The sequence below is a fragment of the Centruroides vittatus genome, unplaced genomic scaffold (assembly GCF_030686945.1).
Source record: "Centruroides vittatus isolate TY-2023 unplaced genomic scaffold, ASM3068694v2 scaffold_2707, whole genome shotgun sequence".
Classification (NCBI taxonomy): Eukaryota; Metazoa; Arthropoda; class Arachnida; order Scorpiones; family Buthidae; genus Centruroides; species Centruroides vittatus.
This window is the reverse complement of record NW_027122692.1, coordinates 571,615-595,324: the sequence shown is the minus strand read 5'-3', so window position 1 is coordinate 595,324 and position 23,710 is coordinate 571,615. Positions and strand designations below refer to the sequence as shown.

General features: G+C 28.1%; 1 protein-coding gene across 1 annotated transcript in view; it reads left to right on the top strand.

The window, feature by feature from the left end:
- Positions 1 to 268: 268 nt before the first annotated feature.
- LOC136987795 (POU domain, class 6, transcription factor 2-like) overlaps positions 269 to 23,710 on the top strand; it is a 44,650-nt gene continuing 21,208 nt past the window's right edge. Inside the window, exons 1-3 of the mRNA XM_067285558.1 lie at positions 269 to 401; positions 496 to 660; positions 17,997 to 18,136. The gene's annotated coding sequence lies outside the window, so the exon portion shown is untranslated. The remainder of the gene's footprint in view (positions 402 to 495; positions 661 to 17,996; positions 18,137 to 23,710) is intronic.

Sequence of the window (23,710 nt, the reverse complement as noted above, 5' to 3'; positions counted from 1 at the left end):
AATAATTTATCGTTTTAATAAGCCATCGGGGTGGAAGAACGATAAAAGATAACGGAACTATTTTCTCGCGGCGTAATTATACATTTTAACATCCTCGTGCATTTAAAAATTTCAAATTTTCTTAAATAATTTGAAGTATAAATAACATATATTATTTTAAATTAAAGTAATTATGGCAAGATAATATACAGATCAAGGCGTGACATTTAAAAATAACGAAAAGCAGACGACAAAAATTTAAATGTATAAAATATCTTCCGTCCCCCCCCGCGCGCTATCGGTAACAAAGGAGAGAGCGAGAGCGTGGAAGCGAACAGTTTTATATCCCAAATACCTACAAACCGTATACAAGATAACATTAACGATGCCATCATAATTTAAATATATAATAATAATAAACGGTAATATTTTTAACGTGTTACGAGACTCCGCTTTTCGAAAAAAAACAAAAACATAAAATATCGAATTTTTATTAACATAATTTATATCAAATAGGTGGTGTGGTCAGTCGGACAATTTGGACAAGAAAGCATTTTTGAGCATCAGCAGACGACAAAGACCGACAGTACTCCAAACGAACCTAACAGGAAAGAAAAAAATCTCATATATTTAAATATATATTTAAATAACATTAAAAAAAATGTCGACGTATAAATACAGGTAAGTTTATAACAAGTTTTACAAACGCGTAATAATCGAAACGGAGAGATATTTTTCTAATTATTATCATAATTTATATATTGCCTTAACCAGCGTCGGGCACGAGTTGTATATAAATATGAAAGCCTGTGTGACGTTTACTTAATGTATTGTCGTTTTAAAAAACGCGTTCGAAAACACATAAATAACAATTAAACCAATCGGTTTACGCTTTCATTATCCGATAATTAAGTAAAATATAACAAATCTGTATAAATATATCCGAATCTATACGGCGGATGAGAGGTTCAGTTACACTTTATCGATTCATTCGACTCTACTACATTAAATATAATTTTTAAACCGATACGTGTTTTTGCCATTTGCATAATTTATCGTATTGTATACAGACTAGTATGATTATTATTATTATTATTATTATTATTATATTTTTTTCCCTGTGTTGCTTCTTGCAATTTGAATATGCAAATATACTCAAATGTTGGATGGCTTTAACCTGTTTTCTTGAGGGTTGTTTATATATATATATATACATATATATTTTTATTGAATTTGTAGGCGGGATGTTGCTTTAATTTTAATCGATATTTTATAAATAAATACATTATTTTTTTCATTAAATGTTAAAATAATTAAACAGATTAATATTAAAATTAAATTATAATTTATAAAAAAAATAAACCACAAATGGTAGGTTGTGAAGTGGGTTATTTTAATCTTTTTTTTTTTTTAATTTTTATTTATAAATTATAATAAAGGATTGTTTATTTTTAATAAATTTGGTATGAATTGATTATTTTAATACAATTTTTAATAATTATTAATTTATTTATATTTGTGTTTAGTGTTTTCTCATATTTAAACATTAAATAAAATTATAAATTAGAAAAATGTACAAAAATACTTTTTATTTATTAATTACTTTTTAATTTCGTCCTTTTACCGTTCTGTTCTTATTAATTCGGAATTTGTAGACGAGTTACTGCTTTAATTTTAATTGGTATTTTGTAAATAAATACATCTTATGATTTAAATATTCAAATAAATAGATTAATATTAAAATTTAATTATAATTTATAAAAAAATAACTTCAAATGGTAGATTGTGAACTGGGTTTATTTATTTTATTTTTATAAATTATAATAGCGTTGTTTACGTTTATTTTTACTAAGTTTGTGGGTGGGATGATTTGATTATTTTACCAATATTTTACAAATAAATACTTTTTTTTTAATTGTTTACATATTAAAATAAAATTATAAATTCCAAAATATTTACAAAAATACTTTGAATATTATCTTATGATTGGTTCATTTATTAATTATCATTTTATATTAAATCAGGATTTGCGACTTTGTTTATTTTCTTACAATTTTTAATAATTATTAATTAATTTATAAATTTGTTTAGTTCTTTTTAATATTAGATATTAAAATAAAATTGTAAATGAAAAAAAAAAGTACAGAAATACTTAAAATACTATATCCAATGATAGATTTTTCTTATTTATTAATTATTTTTACTTTACAACAGATTTGTTTTTATTTATATTAAATTTGTAGATGGATTATAACTTTTTCTTTAATGTTTTAAAAAATTAAAAGCGGAATTATAGATTTAAAAATTACAAAAAAAAAAAAAAACACGTATGTCAAGTAGACATTAATGAATTGGGCTTTTTTTTATTTATAAATTATTTTTAATTCTTACCAAATTTGCAGGTTGCATATGGCCTTATTTTACACAACATTTTATGTTTAAAAATTTAAATAATTAAACAATTTACATTAAAATTAAATTGTAAACTTTTTTCGGAATTTATAAAGATATTTAAGATAGTATTTTGTGATTGGTTTATTTTTTTATATATAAGTTATAACGTTACAGGTTGTTTACATACATTTTTAATAAATTTGTTGGTGGGATATTGCTTTATTTTAGTCAATATTTTATAAATAAATAGAGTTTTTAATAATCTGTTTAATTATTTTTAAGAATTAAACATTAAATCATTTTAAATTAAATTCTGAAAAAAATTACATAAAAAAATCATAAAATTACTCAAATATGTAGCCAGTAAAATTGGCTTTCGATATTTTATTTATAAATTAATTTTACGTTATAGCAGAATCATTTATGTAAATATTTTTACCAAATTTGTAAGCGGGATATTGCTTTTTAATCGATATTTTATAAATAAATACACGTGTTTTTAATGTTAAAGCATTAGAATAACATTATAAATTCAAAATGAAAATAAAATTATAAAAATACTTTAAAAGGTATCTTGTGAATTAAGTCTCTTTTTAATTTATTAACTATTGATAAGCTTATTGCTGCTTTTTTTGTTTGTTTGTTGTTTTTTTTAGTGTTTGTTTATTGTGTGCGCTTTTTAATAATTTGAAAATTAATGTGCGAATGAATGTATATAAAATAATAATTATTAATTGCTTTATATATTAATTTACTTTTTATTTTGTTGTTAATTATACACTTGGGAAAATTTTATTTTTATTTTATAAAAATAAAATAAGCTTTAAAAATTTGCTGATTTGAATAAATTTGTTTTTATTTATTACAGAAAAATTTTACATTTTACTTAAATTTGTTTTTTTTTTTATTTTATTTTATACTATAAAAGTATAAAGTGACTATTTTCCTTAAGAATGGAATGATTAAAACAGATATGAAAACTGAATATTTAAAAGAAAATTTTATATTACTTTTTTAATTTTTCTAAGTATGCAGGAATTTAACAATATAAACAAAGAAAAACATGTAGTGATTTCCTGCTCCGGTCTGTAGGGCTTATTTACTTCCTTCCATACCTAAAGTAAAGCTAATTCAAGATCAATTAGCTTGCATTAAATCAGCAATCCCGAACGCAGGTTACTGTGTCAGCAAATTTAATTTTAATAAAAACAAGATTTTTTTGGTCGCTTCATTTTGTATCTCATTTAAATATAAACAATACTGTTTTTGAGTATTTAATTCTGGTCTAACTATTTAAATCAATCGTTAATTTTTATTATTCTTATATTATCATAATATTTAAGGCTTTTATTTTGAAAGTAAAACCAAAAATTTCTATTTTTTACATGAATTCTGTAGCAGTTTTATGATACAGTACTTAAAACTTACAAAAAGTACATTCAAGAAATTTATTGGTAATTCAAATTCATAAGAAATTTTGTATAATCTTATGGTTAATGTTACTTATGGCGGCTAGTCTGATTCCAGGAAGGAAACAGTGGGGACGCATGTTCTTACCTAACCTAACCTAACCTATTCTAATAATTTTGTTGGTAATAATTATGGTAATTTATTAGAATAGGTTAGGTTAGGTTAGAATGTGCGTCCCCACTGTTTCTCTTCTATTTGCTGGAATCAGAGACGAGCTGCCATCTTGGAACCGTAGGTAACATTAACCAATTTTATATTTGTAAATTGAAAACTTGTAGAAATCAAATTAATAGTGGAAATTTTCCCAATATGAAAGCATAAATTAATGATAGAACTGTTAAATTGGATTTTTATTATACAGTATATATAAATGTTTCCAATACTTTGGCTGTTAAAGTAAACCTAACGTAAACAAAATAAAAGTTGCATTAGACTGAATACAAAATCCAAATTAAGATCAAACCTTTAATATCCAACGAAGGATTTAAATAATTAATGAATGTATGTTTTTTGTCCTTCAAATTCAAACATATGTTGAAAGTAGCCATCAGTGTTCTTTCATTGTAATAGATGTTTGTTCTGTAATCTCTGCCAAATTTTTAACATTTTAGTGGATGATTTAATTTTAATTTGTATAAATAAATAAATATGGTAACAATTTAGTTCTGAAAACCAAAAATGCTAATAAATAAAACAATTTTAGTCAGTTATGCAACCACTTTTAGCATACAAATATAGAATTTAAAACTGTTGAATGTATATTCTATTTTCATTATATTCTGTATCGTCGATACAATGATTTTCAGTGCCTTCTCTGTTTTAATTTATTTCTGTATCGTTCTATTCTGTTGAACATGTCTGTATTTATACATTGAGAATGGTAATTTGTCCTGAAAATCTTTTATTAACATTTTTTATTAACGTCTTCTTGAATTAAACAGTTCGTTCATTTATTTATGTATAAACATTGAGCTGTTTTGTCAATTTCTGCGATAAAATTATTTTTCAGCAAAACATTGCACAGATTTCTATCGTTAAGTCAATTTGTTACTCTTCTACATATGTGAGTTTTATGCCATTTTATTAACAAAGATATGAATTTTGTAATATAAGCTCTTCATTGAATATAGATGGAATGTATTTAAATGTTGTGTGAGCGGATTTTTTTTTTGCAGTTTATTTTTATAGGTTGTAAGGTGATTATTATATATAATTTCGAATTTACCCTCAATGATTCAAAAGCAATGTTTTATTACCGTTTGTGAAAGGCTTTATACATGTTTGACCGTTATGAATATAAAAGTGTATTGTTAAGTTTATTATATAGTAGGTATGTTTTGGTTGAGTGATCGAGTGATATTAACTTTATTGTTGTATCTGAGAACTCGATTCCGTTTCTATTTGAATATTTATAATTTCTAATTCATTCAACCGTATCTCCCATATTATATAGTCACTTTATGACGAAAAACTAGGCATTCAGTAGTTACATTATCAATTTAAATTTTAAATGCTTCCTTAATTATTGTTAATATTAGAACACTTGAGGTAATTATTTAACTAGTAGAATATATCATTAGTAGATACAGATATTTACACATATTATTCTATTTAGATCATAGGACGTATTAGTTTTTATATTTTATGTCATGTCATTTTTAACATCACTCTTTTATGAAAAAGTTCTGGAAATGAAAGTTAATAAGTTGAATTTAATAAATAAAAATTTTCCTCTCTCTCCATTAACTATTTTTATATATAAAAAATTTAAATTGTGTTCATAACAGATGAGAATGAATATATATTTTAAGTGCTATATATATATATATATATATATATATATATATGAACATGATCGTGCCACCAAAAGCAAAAATCTAAATAATAATTATCACCTGTATAAGATAATTCTGGAGATGAATAAGTGATATTTTAATGGTATTTTTATCAAGAAAAATTCGTTTCTAATTTATATTATATTTTTGTTTTATATTTTGTTTTAAATACCGTCATTAAATTTAATTTCGGATTTTTGCTACTCGTTATAACTGAGCTCACGAATAACTAGTTTTTCATTATAATGTTAGTTTGATTTTTTTTTTTGTTTTTATATAAAACAACTATAAACAATTCTTGATTAAAGTAAGATTGAAATTTCTATACAATAAACTTTGATATTTAACTAAATTAAAGTATTTACGATGAGAGAAAAATAATAGTGAATTATTATATAAATTAGAAAATATAAATGCTATATCAAAATCAGTGCAGAATTTAGAAAACCATTCAATGTTATTGAAAGGATGTTTTCTTTTGGACTGAATATTGCAAAATGCTTTTCTTTTTTGTTGATACTGAAGAAGAATAAAAGATAATGGTGTTTTATTTGATAATAGTATGAATTATTTTCTAGAAAAAAAAAATGTTTTATGTTTTTGTTTGACCGAAAAGTACCTCTGTTTGTCTAGTTTGATATTGCATAGTTATCTTATTTTTTGTGAGTTTATCAACTCTTGAGATTTATTTTAGAAGTAATCAAATATAACATCTAAATATAGCATTTTATGTATTGAATGCTAAGAATTACATATTGACTTACTTCCCAACAGTAAATTTTTCATACAAATGACTTTGAAAATGTATTTAAAGTTATAATATCTACATTTTCAGTTTTATTTTCATGATAAAGTATTAATTAGTATATTTTGATTTGAATGGTGTAAATATTTTATAAAGTAATTAAAAAATATCAGTATTTTGCTATTTAGGCAAGTTTCTAGCACATCAACAGAATTCTTTCTATTTCTGTCTTACATAGACTACTTTTGAGTGAGGAATAGCTTTAACCATCTTTTAAATTGTCAATCATTTTCTTTCTTTTTCTTTATTCTTCTATAGTTCTTTTAAGTGTGTCATTCAGTATAAGGTCTGTTTTAAGTGTATGTCAAGTTCAGATGCCTATTCCTTATTATTTTCTTTTCTTTTATTCAATATCTCTTCATTTGTGATCAAGATAAATAATTAGATAATTTGTAAAGTTAATTTTAGCTTGTTTGTGTACATTTTAAATAACAAGTATTATAATATAATACAAAAACAACCCGTTTATTATGCTGTTAAATTTACGTAATTTCATAAATTAAACAAAAAATATTTTTAATGCATTAAAAAAATATAAGGATTATGAAATAATCTGCCAAAATATTTATCAGACTATATTGAGGCTAATTAATAATCACCGTGGCACCATGAGTAACTAATATTGTTATACCTAAATTAATTAATAACTATGGAGGCAAAGATTGGACAGATTTAGGTTGCATAACTCGCAGCATATCAGCATGATAAGCAGGAGTTTGGGTTTGGGTCTCATCTCTTTTCTTCCAGAAAATTCAAAATTAATTTTTTTATAACCATTAAATTTATCACAAGATGCAATGTAACTGCCTATCTCCAAACAAATTGCTTTGTTTCCAGTTATTAATTATCCTTAATATAGCCAGATTGTTTGGTAACACTAGTGTATCGTGATGTAGTGTATGTTGATGTGTATGTTATTGCAATAAGGATTATTGAGTAGATAAAAATAAAACCAGAAAATAATTTTTCAAGTAAACATGTTTATTTCTATGTAAAACTCAATTTTCAGTATTCTTGGAATAAGTAAATGGTAAAACATGATTAACTGTCTTTTTTAATCTAACAAAAAAAACCTTTAAATTAAAATTCAAGTAAAAACTACTCTTTTATATCCGACTTTGAGTGAGTTAACTAGCGTGTAAACAAATAAATAACGAAAGGTGCTATACTTCAAGAAACCTCTTATTTATTAACATCCCAAATGCATTTCGCAAATGCGAAACGCATTTGGGATGTTAATAAATAAGAGGCTTTCAGTAAGTCTAAATAAGATAATTAATATCAAATTGAGCAGCAGTGTAGCACTTTTCAAAGAGAGTGTTTGAAAACACGTGTTCTTGAAAACTAATTTGGTTTTGGAATTGTCTAAGCGTAGAACTGTTCTTGAGTGCTTCGAAAGTTAAAATATTAATGTTAATGGGTATCAACTTATTTAATTTGTTCAAAAACATTCACAGAAGCTGCAAATGAGATAACCAATAATTTACTTAGTGTTTTAATACTACTTCTAGCAATTATTTTCTTAAAACAAATGTTTTCAGCCTCTTCATTGGCCCTAGTCAGGTACATAAACAGAAAAAAGAATTAGAATTTCCAAAAAATTTGCTTTTTTTTGCTCATATACCTGAAGAGGGCTGATGAAGAGGTCAAAAATGCTTGATTTTAAGAAAATAATTGCTGGAAGAAGTATTAAAGTGATAGAACAAATTAAATAATAATTTACCTTTTATTTTTGTGTTATTTCATTAACACATTAATACAATTTTTAAATAAATTTTTTTAAAATTTCAACTTAATAAAGAATAGATAATAATTTAAGAAAATTTAGCTGAATTTAAATTCTATATACTTGTCAAATAGTCATTTCTCTCCTGTTTTTCAATAACAAATCCATGTATGATATAGAATGCAAGCTTCCTGTTGATTGATTAAATCACTTTGCATCATAGTATTCTTTTATCGCCGTCCAATACGTATTAAGTTCAAAAGGCCGGAATTATTTTAATTTAAGAAATCGCAAAAAAAATTCTGATAAAATATCGTATATGTAAAACAACTCAGTCTAATGGACTTGATATTAATGTACAAGTAATATCAGAAAAATCTAAGGATTTGTTACAATTATGTGACTTATTTTCGTCTTACGTCAAGTTGGATTTTTGATAGACGAACTATATTTATGTGATATCACTGACCCAAATTATTTTTAATCTGGATAAATTCATGTTAAAGTAAAATGATTTTTCTAACAATACTAATGACCTGTGACTCTAGCTAGCTCAATATTGAGACCATCACGATTGCCGAAATATTTTGTACCAGTGTACTAACGAGTAATGTCTAAGTAACCGGAATAATTTCCTGTTCTTATTACTATTTAAATTAATTATAGTTACTCGCGTTAATACTAATTTGATTTAATTAAAAATACGTTATTTATACTCGAAGATATTGATTAACCTGTTTAACAAATTATTTCCAAAGATGAAGCTAAACAAATATTAGTTTTTTAATTTAATTTTCAGATTTATTGAGAGTTTTAGTGTTGTAATGAATCGGATATTATTTTTGATGAGTTCCTTAATAATTTATTTTTATAAGTGAGGAAACAACAGTATTCCATTGCTACTTCTTGTATTATGTAATTACATTTGTTATTTTTAATAAATGACAATTTTGGCCGTTAGATATTCACTTCTTATTAGCAAAGTAAATAAAATAATGAGATATATCCACTAGAAAATGACAAGTTTTAGTTAATTAATAAAATATATGGGCTTATAATAATTTATTTTCTCTTTATATTAAGATAATGATAGATCATTCAAGTAATTTCTTTTATTGCTTTATTTAATATTCAGTTCCTTCCATAACTTTTATTTAAAAGATTTTTTTTAAGAATCATTTCACTTATATTATGCTTGTGATAATAAATGGAATTGTTTATAACTTAAAAAGTAAAAGATAAGTAAAAGGTACAGAAATATGATATATAAAATACATATGATGGATGAAATTCTTTTGATTAGGAAATTAATTAACCGAGAACACTGTTTTATGTCATAATAAATCTAATGCAATAAATCTTTATTGTCATAATAAAGAGAGTTCAATCTCTCTCTCTCTCTCTCTCTGCAATAAAAGTATAATTTAAGTAGATAACAGTTGTGTATTAGATTAAATTTGCTAAAATTACATTAATTTATTATAATATTATATAGACTTTAATTGTGTGATACAGAAGTATTGGATTTAACAATAAAAATAAATAAATTACTTATATATGATTAATTGTTTATTTAATAAATAAAATTTTTGAAAAATTGAAGCAAATTTCTAAAAGTATAGGTAAGTTTCATGTTTTGCTTATGAATATCTTAGTGCATTGTATTTTTAATAAATTGAGTAAACTGTTGCTAATGAAAACTCCACTTAATTCGAACTAGGGTTTCCAGATTACATTTACAATCCCGCTATAGATTTGTGCCATCTAATAGTAAACTACAGAATCTAATACAAAAATAAATGAAAAAGTTTATCTGTCAGATTACTTTGAAGAATTAAAGTGTATTCAGTATATTCTACCACATTTGTTTTTATAACTACAATTATACTATTATCATTAAATTATATTCTGGTTTATTATTGGTAGTAAGGATGCCACTTTTATGCAAATAATTTATAAAAATTATGCAGTTTTGCCCAGTTATACCTGTCTTAATAATATATTTAAAAGTAATAATTTCTAAGAAAAAGTTAGTTTTGTCAATATTTATTAGAAAGTGAATATTCACTCATTAGTGTGAATAACCATTAACTCAACAACTGTCAACAGTAGTCTTGTATGGATGCCTAAATTTCCTTTAGTGAGATTACTTTTAGCAGGTCTTAGAATGTTTTTCATAATTGAAAAACTTCTCTCAACATCAGCACTATAAGATGGCACTGACAATGCTTTTAATGCTAAAGTAGCCAATGTCAGCATCATTCTCCTGTTACTTTTTCAGAAATCTGTATGATTTTTATTTACTGTTCCTTCTGAAAGTCCAGCTTTATATTGCGGTAGTTCTCCATGCAGAATACACTGTTCAGAAAAATTTTCCAGTTCCAATGGGTTGTTCAAGGGCTAAGTCTGAAGTCAAGTTGAAACTACAGTAGACCCCCTTATAACACTGTAGATACGTTTCGTGTTATATGAATTCCGTGTTGTACGAGTCACTTAAATGCATGAGCCAATCACAGCCTGGCACGTATGCAGTTTAGGGGCTACGGCTGTTTGGAAGGTTTTCTTCCATAAAATTAACCGATTTTAGACTAAATTGACTCAACATTTCCAAATCATGTATAATTTTTTGGGAATAATCCATATAAACTATGCTATAAACAAAAACTTGTAGGATTGCTTACCGAGTGTGCACCGTTCGACGACGCCATTGCTTAAGCTTGTTTTCTTCGTGGAACGGCTCGTCAAACGGCGGGTGCGTGTTTCCCGATAAGTTATTTTTCTGCAAAAAATTCGCTGAACTTTGGAGCCATCATTAATATAAATATAATTTTTATGGCTGTTAAATAAAAAATGGTTTTTAGTGGGTCTGCTGCTCGTTTAAACTCAACGGTTTGTGCAATGTCTGCTATTGTTCCAGATTCAACCAATCCTGTCGCAACACGAGTCGGCGATGATGTTTTACTGTGTTATATGAGTCTCCTTTAGCCTGTTATACAAACACGATCATTTGTTACATTATCACAATGCCGGGCTGCAAGTTTTAATCATATTTTTAATTTAAAATATATGCTCTCCACCTCAAATTAGTAGTGTCTTGTCCCTGTACATCACACTTTTCCATTAGCAATAGAGTTGTGCTGGTCATCTATCTAACACTTTTCAGGGGAAAGTATTTGAATTGAAATAATGTTACTTCTGGTTTGTACTGCAAGTTTGTATATAGTTAATTGGAGCCTCATGCCACTAATTTTTCTGTATCTGGTCTCGGCTTTCATCTATCTAACTTCATTCTTGAGATTAAGGAAAGACGAATGGATGAAGGTGGGAATTTATAGGTCTAATTTTTTAAATTGCAGCCCAATAAATTGGAAAATCTAATTCTGGGTATGTTTATGTTTCACATCCTTTAATTTAGGATTTTGGTCTCCCATAAAGTAGTCCTTCTTTTTCAGTTGTAAAAATATGAGTAGCTATAAGGGAGAAAGCATCATTATTTTGCTAGAGGACAAGAAGCAGTTAAGATAGTTTTTAAGTATAGCTGCCTGGTGTTTATTGAGAAAGCAGGCAAAATAACTAGAAATAAAAAGCTGGAAGTAGCTTTTTTTTTTTAATTATTTGAGATGTTACAATTTGTTGTTCTACGGATGTAATTATCTTTATTATATGTATATAATATATAAATAAATTGGCATATAACTTTATTTACTATTTCTACTGCAACTGTTTTTTTACATATCATTTTTAGTCTAATAAATAATTGGAAAAATTGTAGTTTTATTTATTTACTTTAGAAAAAAAATTGTAATATTAGTAAACTAAAGTTATTCATAAAATTGTATTCAAAAATGTTTTAAATGGACTGTTAATCAATTTGTATACATGTATGAATGACAGTCTCCCCTAAATGCAGATATACTGTTTGGTTTTCTCATTCATAAAGAAAGACAGTTTTCAGTTGTACTCTTCTTCAGATGGTTTCATCAGAAACATACAGTCAAGACTTTTTTGTTCTTTCTGGTCATTAAAAAAGTTGGCGTATGGGTTTAGGAAAAAATTACACAATTTTCCGACAGCGCTTGACCTATTCTGAAAGTACATGTGACTCAAACACCACTGCAGGTTGTCTGTTGATTTTAAATTATTGATACAATTGCAAGGCCACCAACAACTTTTTCTTTTTCTCGACTTACCAAGAGCATCTTAAGAAGTTTTGAAAAATCCTTTACTCGTATATTCATTTGTCATTGTTATTTTTCCCGCACACCACCAGAGATATTTACACCTCATATTTCCTTCCTATAATCTATGCTTTCCATTTAATTTTTCCAAGTTTATTTTAGCATTTAATATTATTAAGCTTATATATTTATAGTCTAACAAAAGCTGAACTTTTCAGAATCATTTTTTTATGAGGGTAGTCGGTTATTCTCGTCGGTGAACATACATGACAATAACTGTAATGCTAGTAGGTTATAATGTTAGTATCTTTTCATATTTATAAATTGAATTTTGACAACTAAAATAATTATATATGTTAAAAATTGTATCTCTAGCTTGATTGTGTAGTATTTTGTTTTGCTTAAACATTATAGTACTGTAACTTGTTTCACAAATCTTGGCTGGGCTGTAAAAATGTACAGTAGCAGAGACCAATCTATTTTCTTAGTGAAAGAATGGATTGTTTGATGAATCTTTGACACAAGGTCACTGTGCGTTAGCAAAAGAGTGTTCTTAAACTTTATAAACTTCCAAATCTTCATCCAAGTATTGCACATCACCAAGACCTGGTGAAATGATCTGTAGTTTAGTTTCAATTTTGTTAGAAAAATGATAAACATTCCATTACTATTTTGATTTATTTGCTATATTTTTTAAACACTACAATATAAAAAAGTGTTACACAAATGTTAATAATATAAAATATCGAAGATATATTAAAGATTTAAAATATTATTAAATAAGTTTGTATTTCTATTTCAGTTATAATCAATTATGCTTTAATCTCTTCAAAAATTTCCTACATTTTGGCCTTTTTAAATGGAAGAATATAATAAAAGTCTGATTTCTGTAGTAATTCTTCTTTTAAGAGGACAATACATCTTCAAGCAGTAAATGTAAAATCTCGTTTACTGCTTGGAAAATAGTTATGCTAGTGAGAAGCATTATATGCAATAGATTTTGTTTAATAAGAGTAAAATATCTATTGGGTTGATGCAAAAGTTTCCCGAATTTTCCAGACTTCTCTAGAATATTCAAAATTGTTCCCCAACAGATGGCATCTAGAAGTTTCTTGTGGTTATGTAAATGAAGGGTGTCAAGGTACAGTCATGAATAAGATGTATGTGGGTGATATCCAACATTTTGAATATGTCAAGTTTGCAAACTCTTTTTCGTGATCAGATTTGGGTGTGCACCTTACGATTATTAATTTGGTATAAAAGCAGCTGAATTTTATTGTCACGTAGTACAATCATTTGGCAAGAATGCCATGTCCAAGTCTACAATCTTTGATTGGTTCAGTAAATTTACAGTTGGGCAGCATGAAGTCAAAGATAAGCCGTAGTTGGGAAGGTCTTCCATTCTGTTGGATGACGAGCTGTAGAAGCTGGTGGAAGCCAACTCATGCCTGACCACACAAGAAATGAGCAAGACATTTGGTCATGGTCAGGCCATCATACTTCATCCAAAAGAAGAACATTTGTGTGCTTTCTTCATGTCAATATAAGACCACGTTTGTCAATGTTGACCTGGCAGAAGCTGCTTGATCCTGGCTAAGTGGTTGTCTGGGCTATACAGGGAGAACGTACAGCCCAGACATTGCATCATACGATTACAATCTCATCTGCTCCAAGCAACACTTCTTGGATGAAAAGCAGTTTGCCAATGATGAGGAGATGAAAATCACACTTGTAGAACTCTTTGTGTCAAAATAGCCCAAATTCTATTTAACAGAAATATTTGACCTGCTGATTCGATAGAAGAAGGTGCTTGAATGTGAGGCAATTATTTTCTTGAACAAACTTGTTTGTTTTTGAAATAAATGTTGCGCTATGAAACTCTAGAAACTTTCGCATCAACCCAATATTTTTAAACCTTAAAATGAATTAAAAGCTTCAGAAAACTTGGTTTATTTTATTATAATTTTTTTAGGAATTTAAAAAAATTAATTGAAAACAATCATTATTGCATAATCATTAAATCTAGCCTATACAGATAGTTCTGGAAAAAGTTTGAGACCATGTGGCATTTCAAACTTTCCATTAAAATTAACTGATCTCCTGTAAATAGGTTGTTTAGATATTAAAATAACCATAAACTAATAATAAAATGGAGAAATCGGCATTATATGTAACATATAACGCCAATCTCAGTGTTTTCTCCATTTTATTATACAGGATTTAGCGTGAAAATCATCCCATTGATCACCATAAACCAAATATGAAGTAAAAAGTTATTTTCATATTTAAGAAATTGCCTGTGATTTGTCTGGAAAAAGTTTGAGACCAGGATCAAAAATACAGAACAAAAACAAAACATAGTAGGGGGAAAAACAATTTAATACTTAGTTTGTTTACTGTTAATCTGAATAACATCAATTAATCAGTTGATCATGGAGTTAGTAAGAGTTGTTAGCTTTTTAGGACTAATTTCATCCCAAGTAGTCACAATTATTTTAAGATCGGAAACATTATAAACATTTTTTCTATTGGCATAAACAATGCTTACTAAATCACTCCAAAGATTTTCTATTACATTTAAATCCAGGCTACACAGTGGCCCTGACAAAACATTGATATTATTGGGAGATGGGAGACAACCATGTTGTTAAGGCAGCATTATGAATAGGAGCATTATCTGTTGAAAAATAAAATTTTTATCTATTGCTTCGTATCTTAATGATAGAAGATAATTTCTCAATACATCTTGATAGTCAACTGTGTTTCAACGAGGTGAAATGAAAGCAATAGCAAATTTTAACTGATGAATGAAAACTGTCCACACCATCTTGCACCTTGTATGTAACGTGATAAAAAAATGAGGTTGTGATGTTTATCGTGCCAATAAAGTTGCACACTGTCACGGCCATTCAGGTTAAATTTCTTCTCATCACCAAAAGCTGTGTGATTCCATAAATCTGAATGGCCAACGTAATGTATTGCAAAGTCCAGCTGCCTTTCCGTGTGGGAGGTTGTCAATTTTGGCTGTGCCTACATCTTAATTTTATGCATGATTTTTGCAGCCTTTTCATAGCATATCTCATTGTTCTTGGTGTTACAGGTAGCTAGTGAAGCTGTAATATAATTAGATGACATACTACAGAATGTAGCTATTCTCAATATTTTCCTGTCATCTCTGGCAGAAAGTTTTTTGGCCTATCACAATGTTCAGCTTTGCCATAATTGTCAGGTCTTTAAGTTATTGTGAATTATCATCATTGATCTTCCTAGTAGGCCTTCAGTGACCCATTCATATTTTCCACAATCTCTGAATGCACATACAGTAGCTTGTATTTTTCTTCATCTGTTAATGTTTTACCAGATCCCATTTTTACTTTCCTGGCTGTTATGTATACATAACAAGGAAAAGTATTGGAATTGTGTTAAATTTGACCATCCAAGTTTTTTGTAAATCTCCTGGTCTCAAACTTTTTCCAAGACTATAAAGTGTTTATATGTAATATAACTAAAGCCCAAATTATACTAGTAATAGGACTACTGAACCAATTATTATTGGGCTATAAGAAAATCGATTAAACAAAAGAATTTGATCTAAAGATAGACAGTTAAGCTGCCATCTTGAAACAATACTAATAATTAGAAATTAAATTTATTACAGTATTTTTGTGCATATAATCCACGATGAAATAAAACCTACAGAAAATTGCTAGAATGAAAATAAAATCTTTGCATACCCATTCCAACATATATCCTGCACCTATGGAAAAGCCATTGTTGTAGGTGCTCATAATTGCAATTTAAAATTGATGTAACTTGCACTCCCTTACAAATTGTCTTAGAAAATACAGATAACCTGTGGGTTATACATACAAAAGTAAGTTATTGTACCTTCCTGTGTGTAACCTGTACCCATTGTGTTATTTATAAAAATTGTATGCTACTGTGTCTTCAAATTACCTTTATTTCCTGTGTGCAACCTGTGGTTATGTGTGTTTTACACAGGTTATACACAGAAAATTATTGTTAATTAATAGTAATTTAGAAGATTTTTAGAAGAAAAGATTAAATTTGAGTAGCACTCAAATCTGCAACTTCTACATATTATGCAGAGTTTTTGTTGGATAATTTAACCATATACTTTATCTCATACTTTTAAACTTATTAATTTTTTTCAAAACTTGTTATAAATCACCAATAACCTCCAAAAAAAAGTATATTTTAATGAGCAATTATTTATTGTGACGTCGTCACAATGCCGGGCTGCAATTTTTAATCATATATTTTAAATTAAATAAATTTTTAAAAAATGTGTTCATCATCTCAAATTAGTAGTGTCTTGCTCCTGCACATAATACTCTTCCTGTTAGCAACCTTTGTATAACATACTTTTCCTATTAGCAACAGAGTCATGCTATCATCTATCTAACTCCTTACAGAGGAAAATTTTAGAATTGAAATAATGTGACTTCCAGTTTGCATTGGAACTTCATATACAGTTAATTGGGGCCTCCTGCTCCCAAGCTTTCCATATCTGGTCTCGAATTTCATGTATCTAACTCCATTCTTGAGATTAAGAAGGCCAACAGTGGGAATTTATAGGTCTACAGTTTTTAAAATTGCAGCCCAATAAAATTAATGTTTTCAACAAACTTTATCAGACATCTTCAAATTTACAACTGACTTTATTGTTTATGGTCAGGTTTCATTGTAAACCTGACAATGGCTGATAAAGTCAGTTGAAAACATTTGTTTTATTAAAGTATACCTTTGTATTATTTGATTATAGGTGACTTCTTACACACTCAAAAGAACTGGATATAGAAGTATTTTATTTGAAAAAAATTATTTATCATATGTCATGAGTGCTGTATTTTTACAACAAAGTAAGAAAAATAAGCAAAATGTAATTGTTAGAGAACTGTATTATAATGAAATTGAGTAGGAACCTGCATATTGATGTAAATGATGATATAAAATACCAATTGCAATATTAAATATATTAAATTTTTTTTAATAAGACAACACAAAATACTTTAAAATAGAAACGTAAGCTAAATAGGCTTCTTCAGACGTGACATTGAACATTAAGGGTTCATTTACAGTCTAACAGCAGCATGGTGCTGCAACAGTATAGTTCTGCTGTCTTCTGCTTCACTAGATATTAAACTATAAATGCATGCTTGTGTTCTAGTGATACAATTTTAAAGTTGAACATCATTCAACTATGACATTTGATGCCTGTGCCATGCTGCATCAAGTTAGCCTCTGACCGGAGTTTGACCACAAAGTGGACAGTATCAACTCCGGCAATGGCTAGCGATCTCGAAACTTCACACTACATACGACTATAAACTGGCCACGTGAAACATAGAAGTATTATTTGGTACTTGTTGATCATTATTCAACTGCAATGCAGACTCTTAACATGTTGTAATTAATCATTATTTGCTTCTGTGCCATATCCAAAAAAATCATATAGTGATATTATTGATTTAAGTGAATGGCAACTAACGCCAAAATGAAAATTCTTACTAATCTATGATAAAATATTTAAATTTTTAGTGTATATTTTTTATATATACTACATTTAGAGTAATTTTTCTTTACAGGTCTATAATGTTAATAGGAAGTCAAACTATTTTGGTTTCTACAATAAAAATCATTTCAGAAGGCATTTATTAGTGCAATGAATGGCTTTGTATCTTTTATGCATCAAAATTTAATATTGTTAAAATGGAAATCTGGTGAGGTAAATATCCATTTTATAAATAATGTATTAAATTAACTACTTTATTAATATCTAGACCAGTGGTACTCAAACTGTAGACCGTAGACCAGTGACGACTCATAAACAGTTTATTATGAGGTCACGACACAATTTCACTTAAACTTTCATAATTTTATGTATTACTTTTCATTTTTCTTTATTATTTAAACACAGTGCCAGGGGTGCATTGGCAGTCAAAATCAGTTTGGGAAATTACTTGAAAATGGCTTATAAACCTATTTTTTCAAAATATTTAGGACCAAATTTTATTATTTTATTTTTATTACTAATTGAATTAGTCCAAATTCATTTTTTTTAAAAAAATTTTTAGACTGAATTAGTAAGTTTTTATTAAGTTTCACAAAAATGCTGGTGTGTGAGGGATTGAAATGAAAAAATTGGTCTGTGAACACAACATTGAAAAGCACTGGTCTAGATGACAAAATAATGCATGAGTAATTTTCATTTTCTTAATTTTAGACAAAGTCACAAATGTTAGTCTATCTAGATATTCCCTAGGCCAGTATTTCCAAACTAGGTTCTGTAGACCCTTGGAAGTCTGCAGACCAAGACAGCCTACAAAACATTTGAAGGTATCTAATGATATACAATTATTTTTTTTTTAATATACTGATAAGTAATTTTCTATAATAAAAGTACTATTTTCAATTAGTATTATACAAATACAAATCACTTTTCTCATAAAGCATGTTCATTTGCCACCACTAACTTGCATTTACATTTAGGCACATATGAATCATTTGTATGCTCAACTAATGAAGAGCAGCATGCAGACTAAAGATAACCTATGGTCAAGACATTGAAAGGGAAAGCTGGGGATGTTACCTCAGGCTCAGAGAAAACTTAGGGTCTTAAAGAGGTTCCTATCTCTATAAATTAAATATTTTATTTTTCAGAAAAAACATTAAGTTGCTATTTATTAATAAAGAAAAACATTATATATTTCATTTGTTTAAAAAAGGCAAAAGAGGACCACACTTCTTCCAAACTGGCAAGTTCCGTACAAGCTTTCGACATTGTTACCTTTGGTGCAGCACATTAGATAAGTGCTTTGCTAAAGGCATATTAAATAATTCATGGGGCTTTTATGCTCTATACTGTGAGGACCACCATTTCCCTCCCTCCAAAAATACCTCAATGTTAACATTTTGTGAACTACTGTTTACAACATTTGTAATATAATAATATTTACTTAATCACTTATTTTTACCTTTTTTTGATAATTATGTATTCGCGTGAACTTTAATTGTATTTTAAACAACAACCGAAGTTGTAAGAGGAAATTTGCCTATTTTACCAATCTAGGGACCCCCCCTCTTATAAATTTTAATATTAACTTACAACGATTAGAATAAAACTGTTTATTATCCAAATCTCACAACATGCCAAGGGAAAAATGACAAAGCAATCAATGAGTAATGGTGAGAACTGCCCTAAAAACAAGATGAGTCACATCGACTCAATGATGACTTTACAAAAACTAGATGTCATTGTTTTCTGTTGCTTTTATTTGTCAATCATCTCAGCTGCGATGACAATACCGCAAATAAATCGTCACCCGATGATGACACCACAAATGGGTCATTACCGGGTGACAAACCTTTTCATGCTGGAAATATTTAAAAAGGAGAACTTTCGCCCGACGAAAAAGCAGTATCACTCTCATACTCAGAGAGACAGAGATTCTCACCAGTATAGTTCTCATACTCAAGACAGAGTATAATTCTCACACTTAAGACAGGCAGTAAGTGAGAGCAGACTCAGGACAACAGACAAGAGAGAATAGACCAGAGGCAGTCAGACAGACACAGGACTTAAGCAGCCAGAGAGTGCAGTCCAGTCCAGACAGTACCAGAACAGTACAAGCAAGAAAGAGTGAGAGTGAAACAGGATCAAGAGATTGACCGATTGTCTAAATAGACGAAAGAAGACATCTTGTTTAACTGGTATGTTGTGAGTCGCGTAGTTCGAATACCCCCATTAGGTACCCCCCTTCATTGTACAGATAAAGACAGGCAAATTTCCAAAAATTGGATTTGATAACTTTATTCTGAACTTTCAATACTTTATTTAATACTAGCTAATGTACCCGGTGATCCTCAGGTTAACTTAAGAAAATATTGAACAGGTTCTAAAACTACACATAATTTTATTAAACATTGGTATGGTACTGTATACATGTGATAGTTGGTGACCATACGCATCAGATAATCAGATAATTCCTCCTATCATGGTGTTAGGAAATTTGTCATTTTTTTCAAAGATACATAAATGAAAGAAATTTAGTTTTATTTATGTATTTTTGTATAGATTCGTTTCATTGTATTTTACAAAAATATTCACAAAGGTTAAAATATTTCTCTCAAATGATAAAGAAAGTAATTCTTAGTTGAGCAATTGGCAACACAACAATTTAAAATGCTATATTTTAAAGAAATATCAAAAGTAGGTGGATAATAATAACGATTTTTTTTAAGTAACTACTTACAAAATATTTACACATCATTAGGTTTCAGTCAGAAGCAATAAACTAAAATGAACTTTTATTGTTGTTTGAAAGAAATTCATGGGCTTTCTTAATTGCTCATTTTATAGAAAAATTTATTTATTGTTAATTATTTCATTTAAAATATACTCTTCACTGCAAATTACTACTGTAATATCTTGCCCCTGTGCATCATACTTTTCCATTAGCAATGGAATCGTGCTGGTCATCTATCTAATACCTTTCAGGGGAAAAGTTTTGAATTGAAATAATGTGACTTCTGGTTTGCATCTGAAGTTCATATATAGTTAATTGGAGCCTCTTGTTCCTAATATTTCTGTATCTGGTCTCTGATTTTATCTGTCTAACTCTGTTCTCGAGATTAAAAAAGACAGATGGACAGATGACAGTGGGAATTTATAGAATATGATTGTATGAAAGTACACAAATAAAAAGAAAGATTCATTTTTACAAAGGCCTTGTACAGATATACTTGTGTTTGTTGTATTATTCTACGTGCGTAATGTATATGTGTATTAGAGAAGTATGCAAGCAATTTTGATTTTTGAAGGAATTCTGTAAATTTCAGTAGTTTAGGAACTGCTGCCCTAGGCAATCATATATTTCTTGTGTTATACTTTTGAATGACTACGAAATTACATATTCTTTTTTACTCATTTCATCCTGTGGACCTAAGAGTTCCTCTTTTAGCAAGCCCATTATGGGTTCAGCCAGGCCCACAATGGGGCAGCTGGGTTGCGAGGGATGGGGCCAACATATCCAGTTGGATCACTCCTGGAAAATTCCTGGAGGTTTTTCATCCCATCTGGATTTGATCCCAGGTCCCCCATAGTGGTAGGCTGCCATGTTGACCACTCAGCCATCGCTCCTGAAATTACGTATCTTGGCATATTACCATACTGTTTTATATTGAGTTGATATGAAAATAGTAATGCATTTCAGGTCTTAATGATCCCTCTTTAGTCCTTAGACCATAACTTAAGAGGCACAAATCCCAAAATAACATATTAAAAGATTAAATTTTATTTTAAAATTAAGTTAAAAGAGAATTTGAATGCCAAGTGAAAAACCAATAAATAAATAACAAATAAAAGCTGGAGTTTAAATGGTTTTGTTCAAAGAATTTTGAGATTAAGTTTTTATTTTAAACTTAATGATCTTTTGAAATTTTAATCTCTAAATGACGGATGTGGCTGGCAAGAGTCAATATCTAAATTTCAATGAGAACATTTTATATGAATGAAATTTCTTAACCTGTCAGGTGCACTTGATAATCCAAAACAACACCGCTGTTGCGTACAGGTTTTGTGGTTTTTCAATTTGTGATATCTTGCTTAAAAATTGTAGTAGATATAATCTGTTTTCGGTTTTCTATCTTGTACATATTACACTTTACGATTGTTAACTTCAAAATATTATGTATGTTTAAAAAAATTAATAAAATTTAAGATTTTAAAATATTTTAAAAAATCGTTTTTTTATAAATATTCCATTAATTTGTTACATACGTTACTTAGATATGTCTATTTTCTGTCAAATAAAAAAACTGCAGCTTTCTAAATCAATGTAGAGAAATAATACGGCCTATAGATTATAACGCCGATCGGTGTGGGGGGTGGTGGCCTTTCTAAATCTAGGTTAATACACTTTTATTATTGATGATGTGTATTTGATTCTATTTATACGTTATTTAAACTATTGTACTAATAGTAGACTATAATAAGCGATTATTACTTTATTATATTAACGACTATACATGTATATCTTATGTATTACGGAAGTACCACCATAACAGGAAGTACTTTGTTTTTTGAAAGATTTATGGCTGAATGGTTTAAAAAACAAGCTTATTTGTTAAATAGGATAAATATACATAAAAATTTATTAAATTCATGCTAAAAATAGATAAGAATAACGATTTATAATTGTTTGTTTACATTTGTAGCTGACAATGTAGCTCGAAGTTGGTATAACTTTTTCCAAGAAAGTTCCCACCCCACAAACCCAAGTCGATGCTTATTGGTCAAAGGATAGTCATTTAGCTATAATATACCAATTAGAACTTAACGGGCATGCTAACTAGGATTTTATTGTCAAATGAACAAAAGAAGGGTCTCCCATAGACTTAACATGGAATGGAGGAGTTTTGTGCCTAAATTTAAAAATATGGGGTGGTAACAAATATCTTATTCATTGAAACAGACTTAGTCTATGTAGATAAAAGCCAATCAGTGTTTAAATCGCCACCAACTAGTTAATTATGAAAAAAGATTGACACTTACTCCAACTGGAGTACTCCGCAACAGTTTAACGAAAACCGATTACTCCAATAGCAGTACTCCGCAAACAACTGGTTAATGTATAACTGGAGAAAGAACTCTCAAAAAATAAAAATGATCTGATTAGTGTTTTCAAGGACAAACAGCATAAAATATTCTGCAAAACTAGAGAACTGTAATAGACATTTTAGCATTTACTAATTTTTTACTAAGTATTGTTTGTGGGTCATCAGATAACTATTTATCAATGGTGTGATTAGATATATAAACAACTTATAATAAAATTCAGGGTGGCCTAAAAGTCAATTAAAAAATATATTTTAACATTATTTTGAGAATGGCTAAAATAAGTTTGGAACTGCAACATGTTGTTCTTATGATTTAGTCACTTTCAATAGATCAAATGAATCATAAACTGGCTTTTGGCCCATTAAGCAAGTACATAATTTAAATTATTGTCATTTCTTACTTCAATTATATATGAGTTGTTGATAAAAACAGTGACCCTACCTTCAAATAACACTAGATAAATTACTATTAGTTAATAATAATTATAATTAAGAAATCTTTAACTAATAAATTTGTTAAAGATTATTTTAATGTGTCCTTTTATCATTGGAGTCAGTTAAACTAGGATTTCTACTAATTCTAGTCTTATTTACTTATTTTGCTTAATGTAATTGGTCAAAATTATCCTCATTATAGAGAATCCCTGGGTGATTATGCATCCATTGTTTATTGTGATTATAA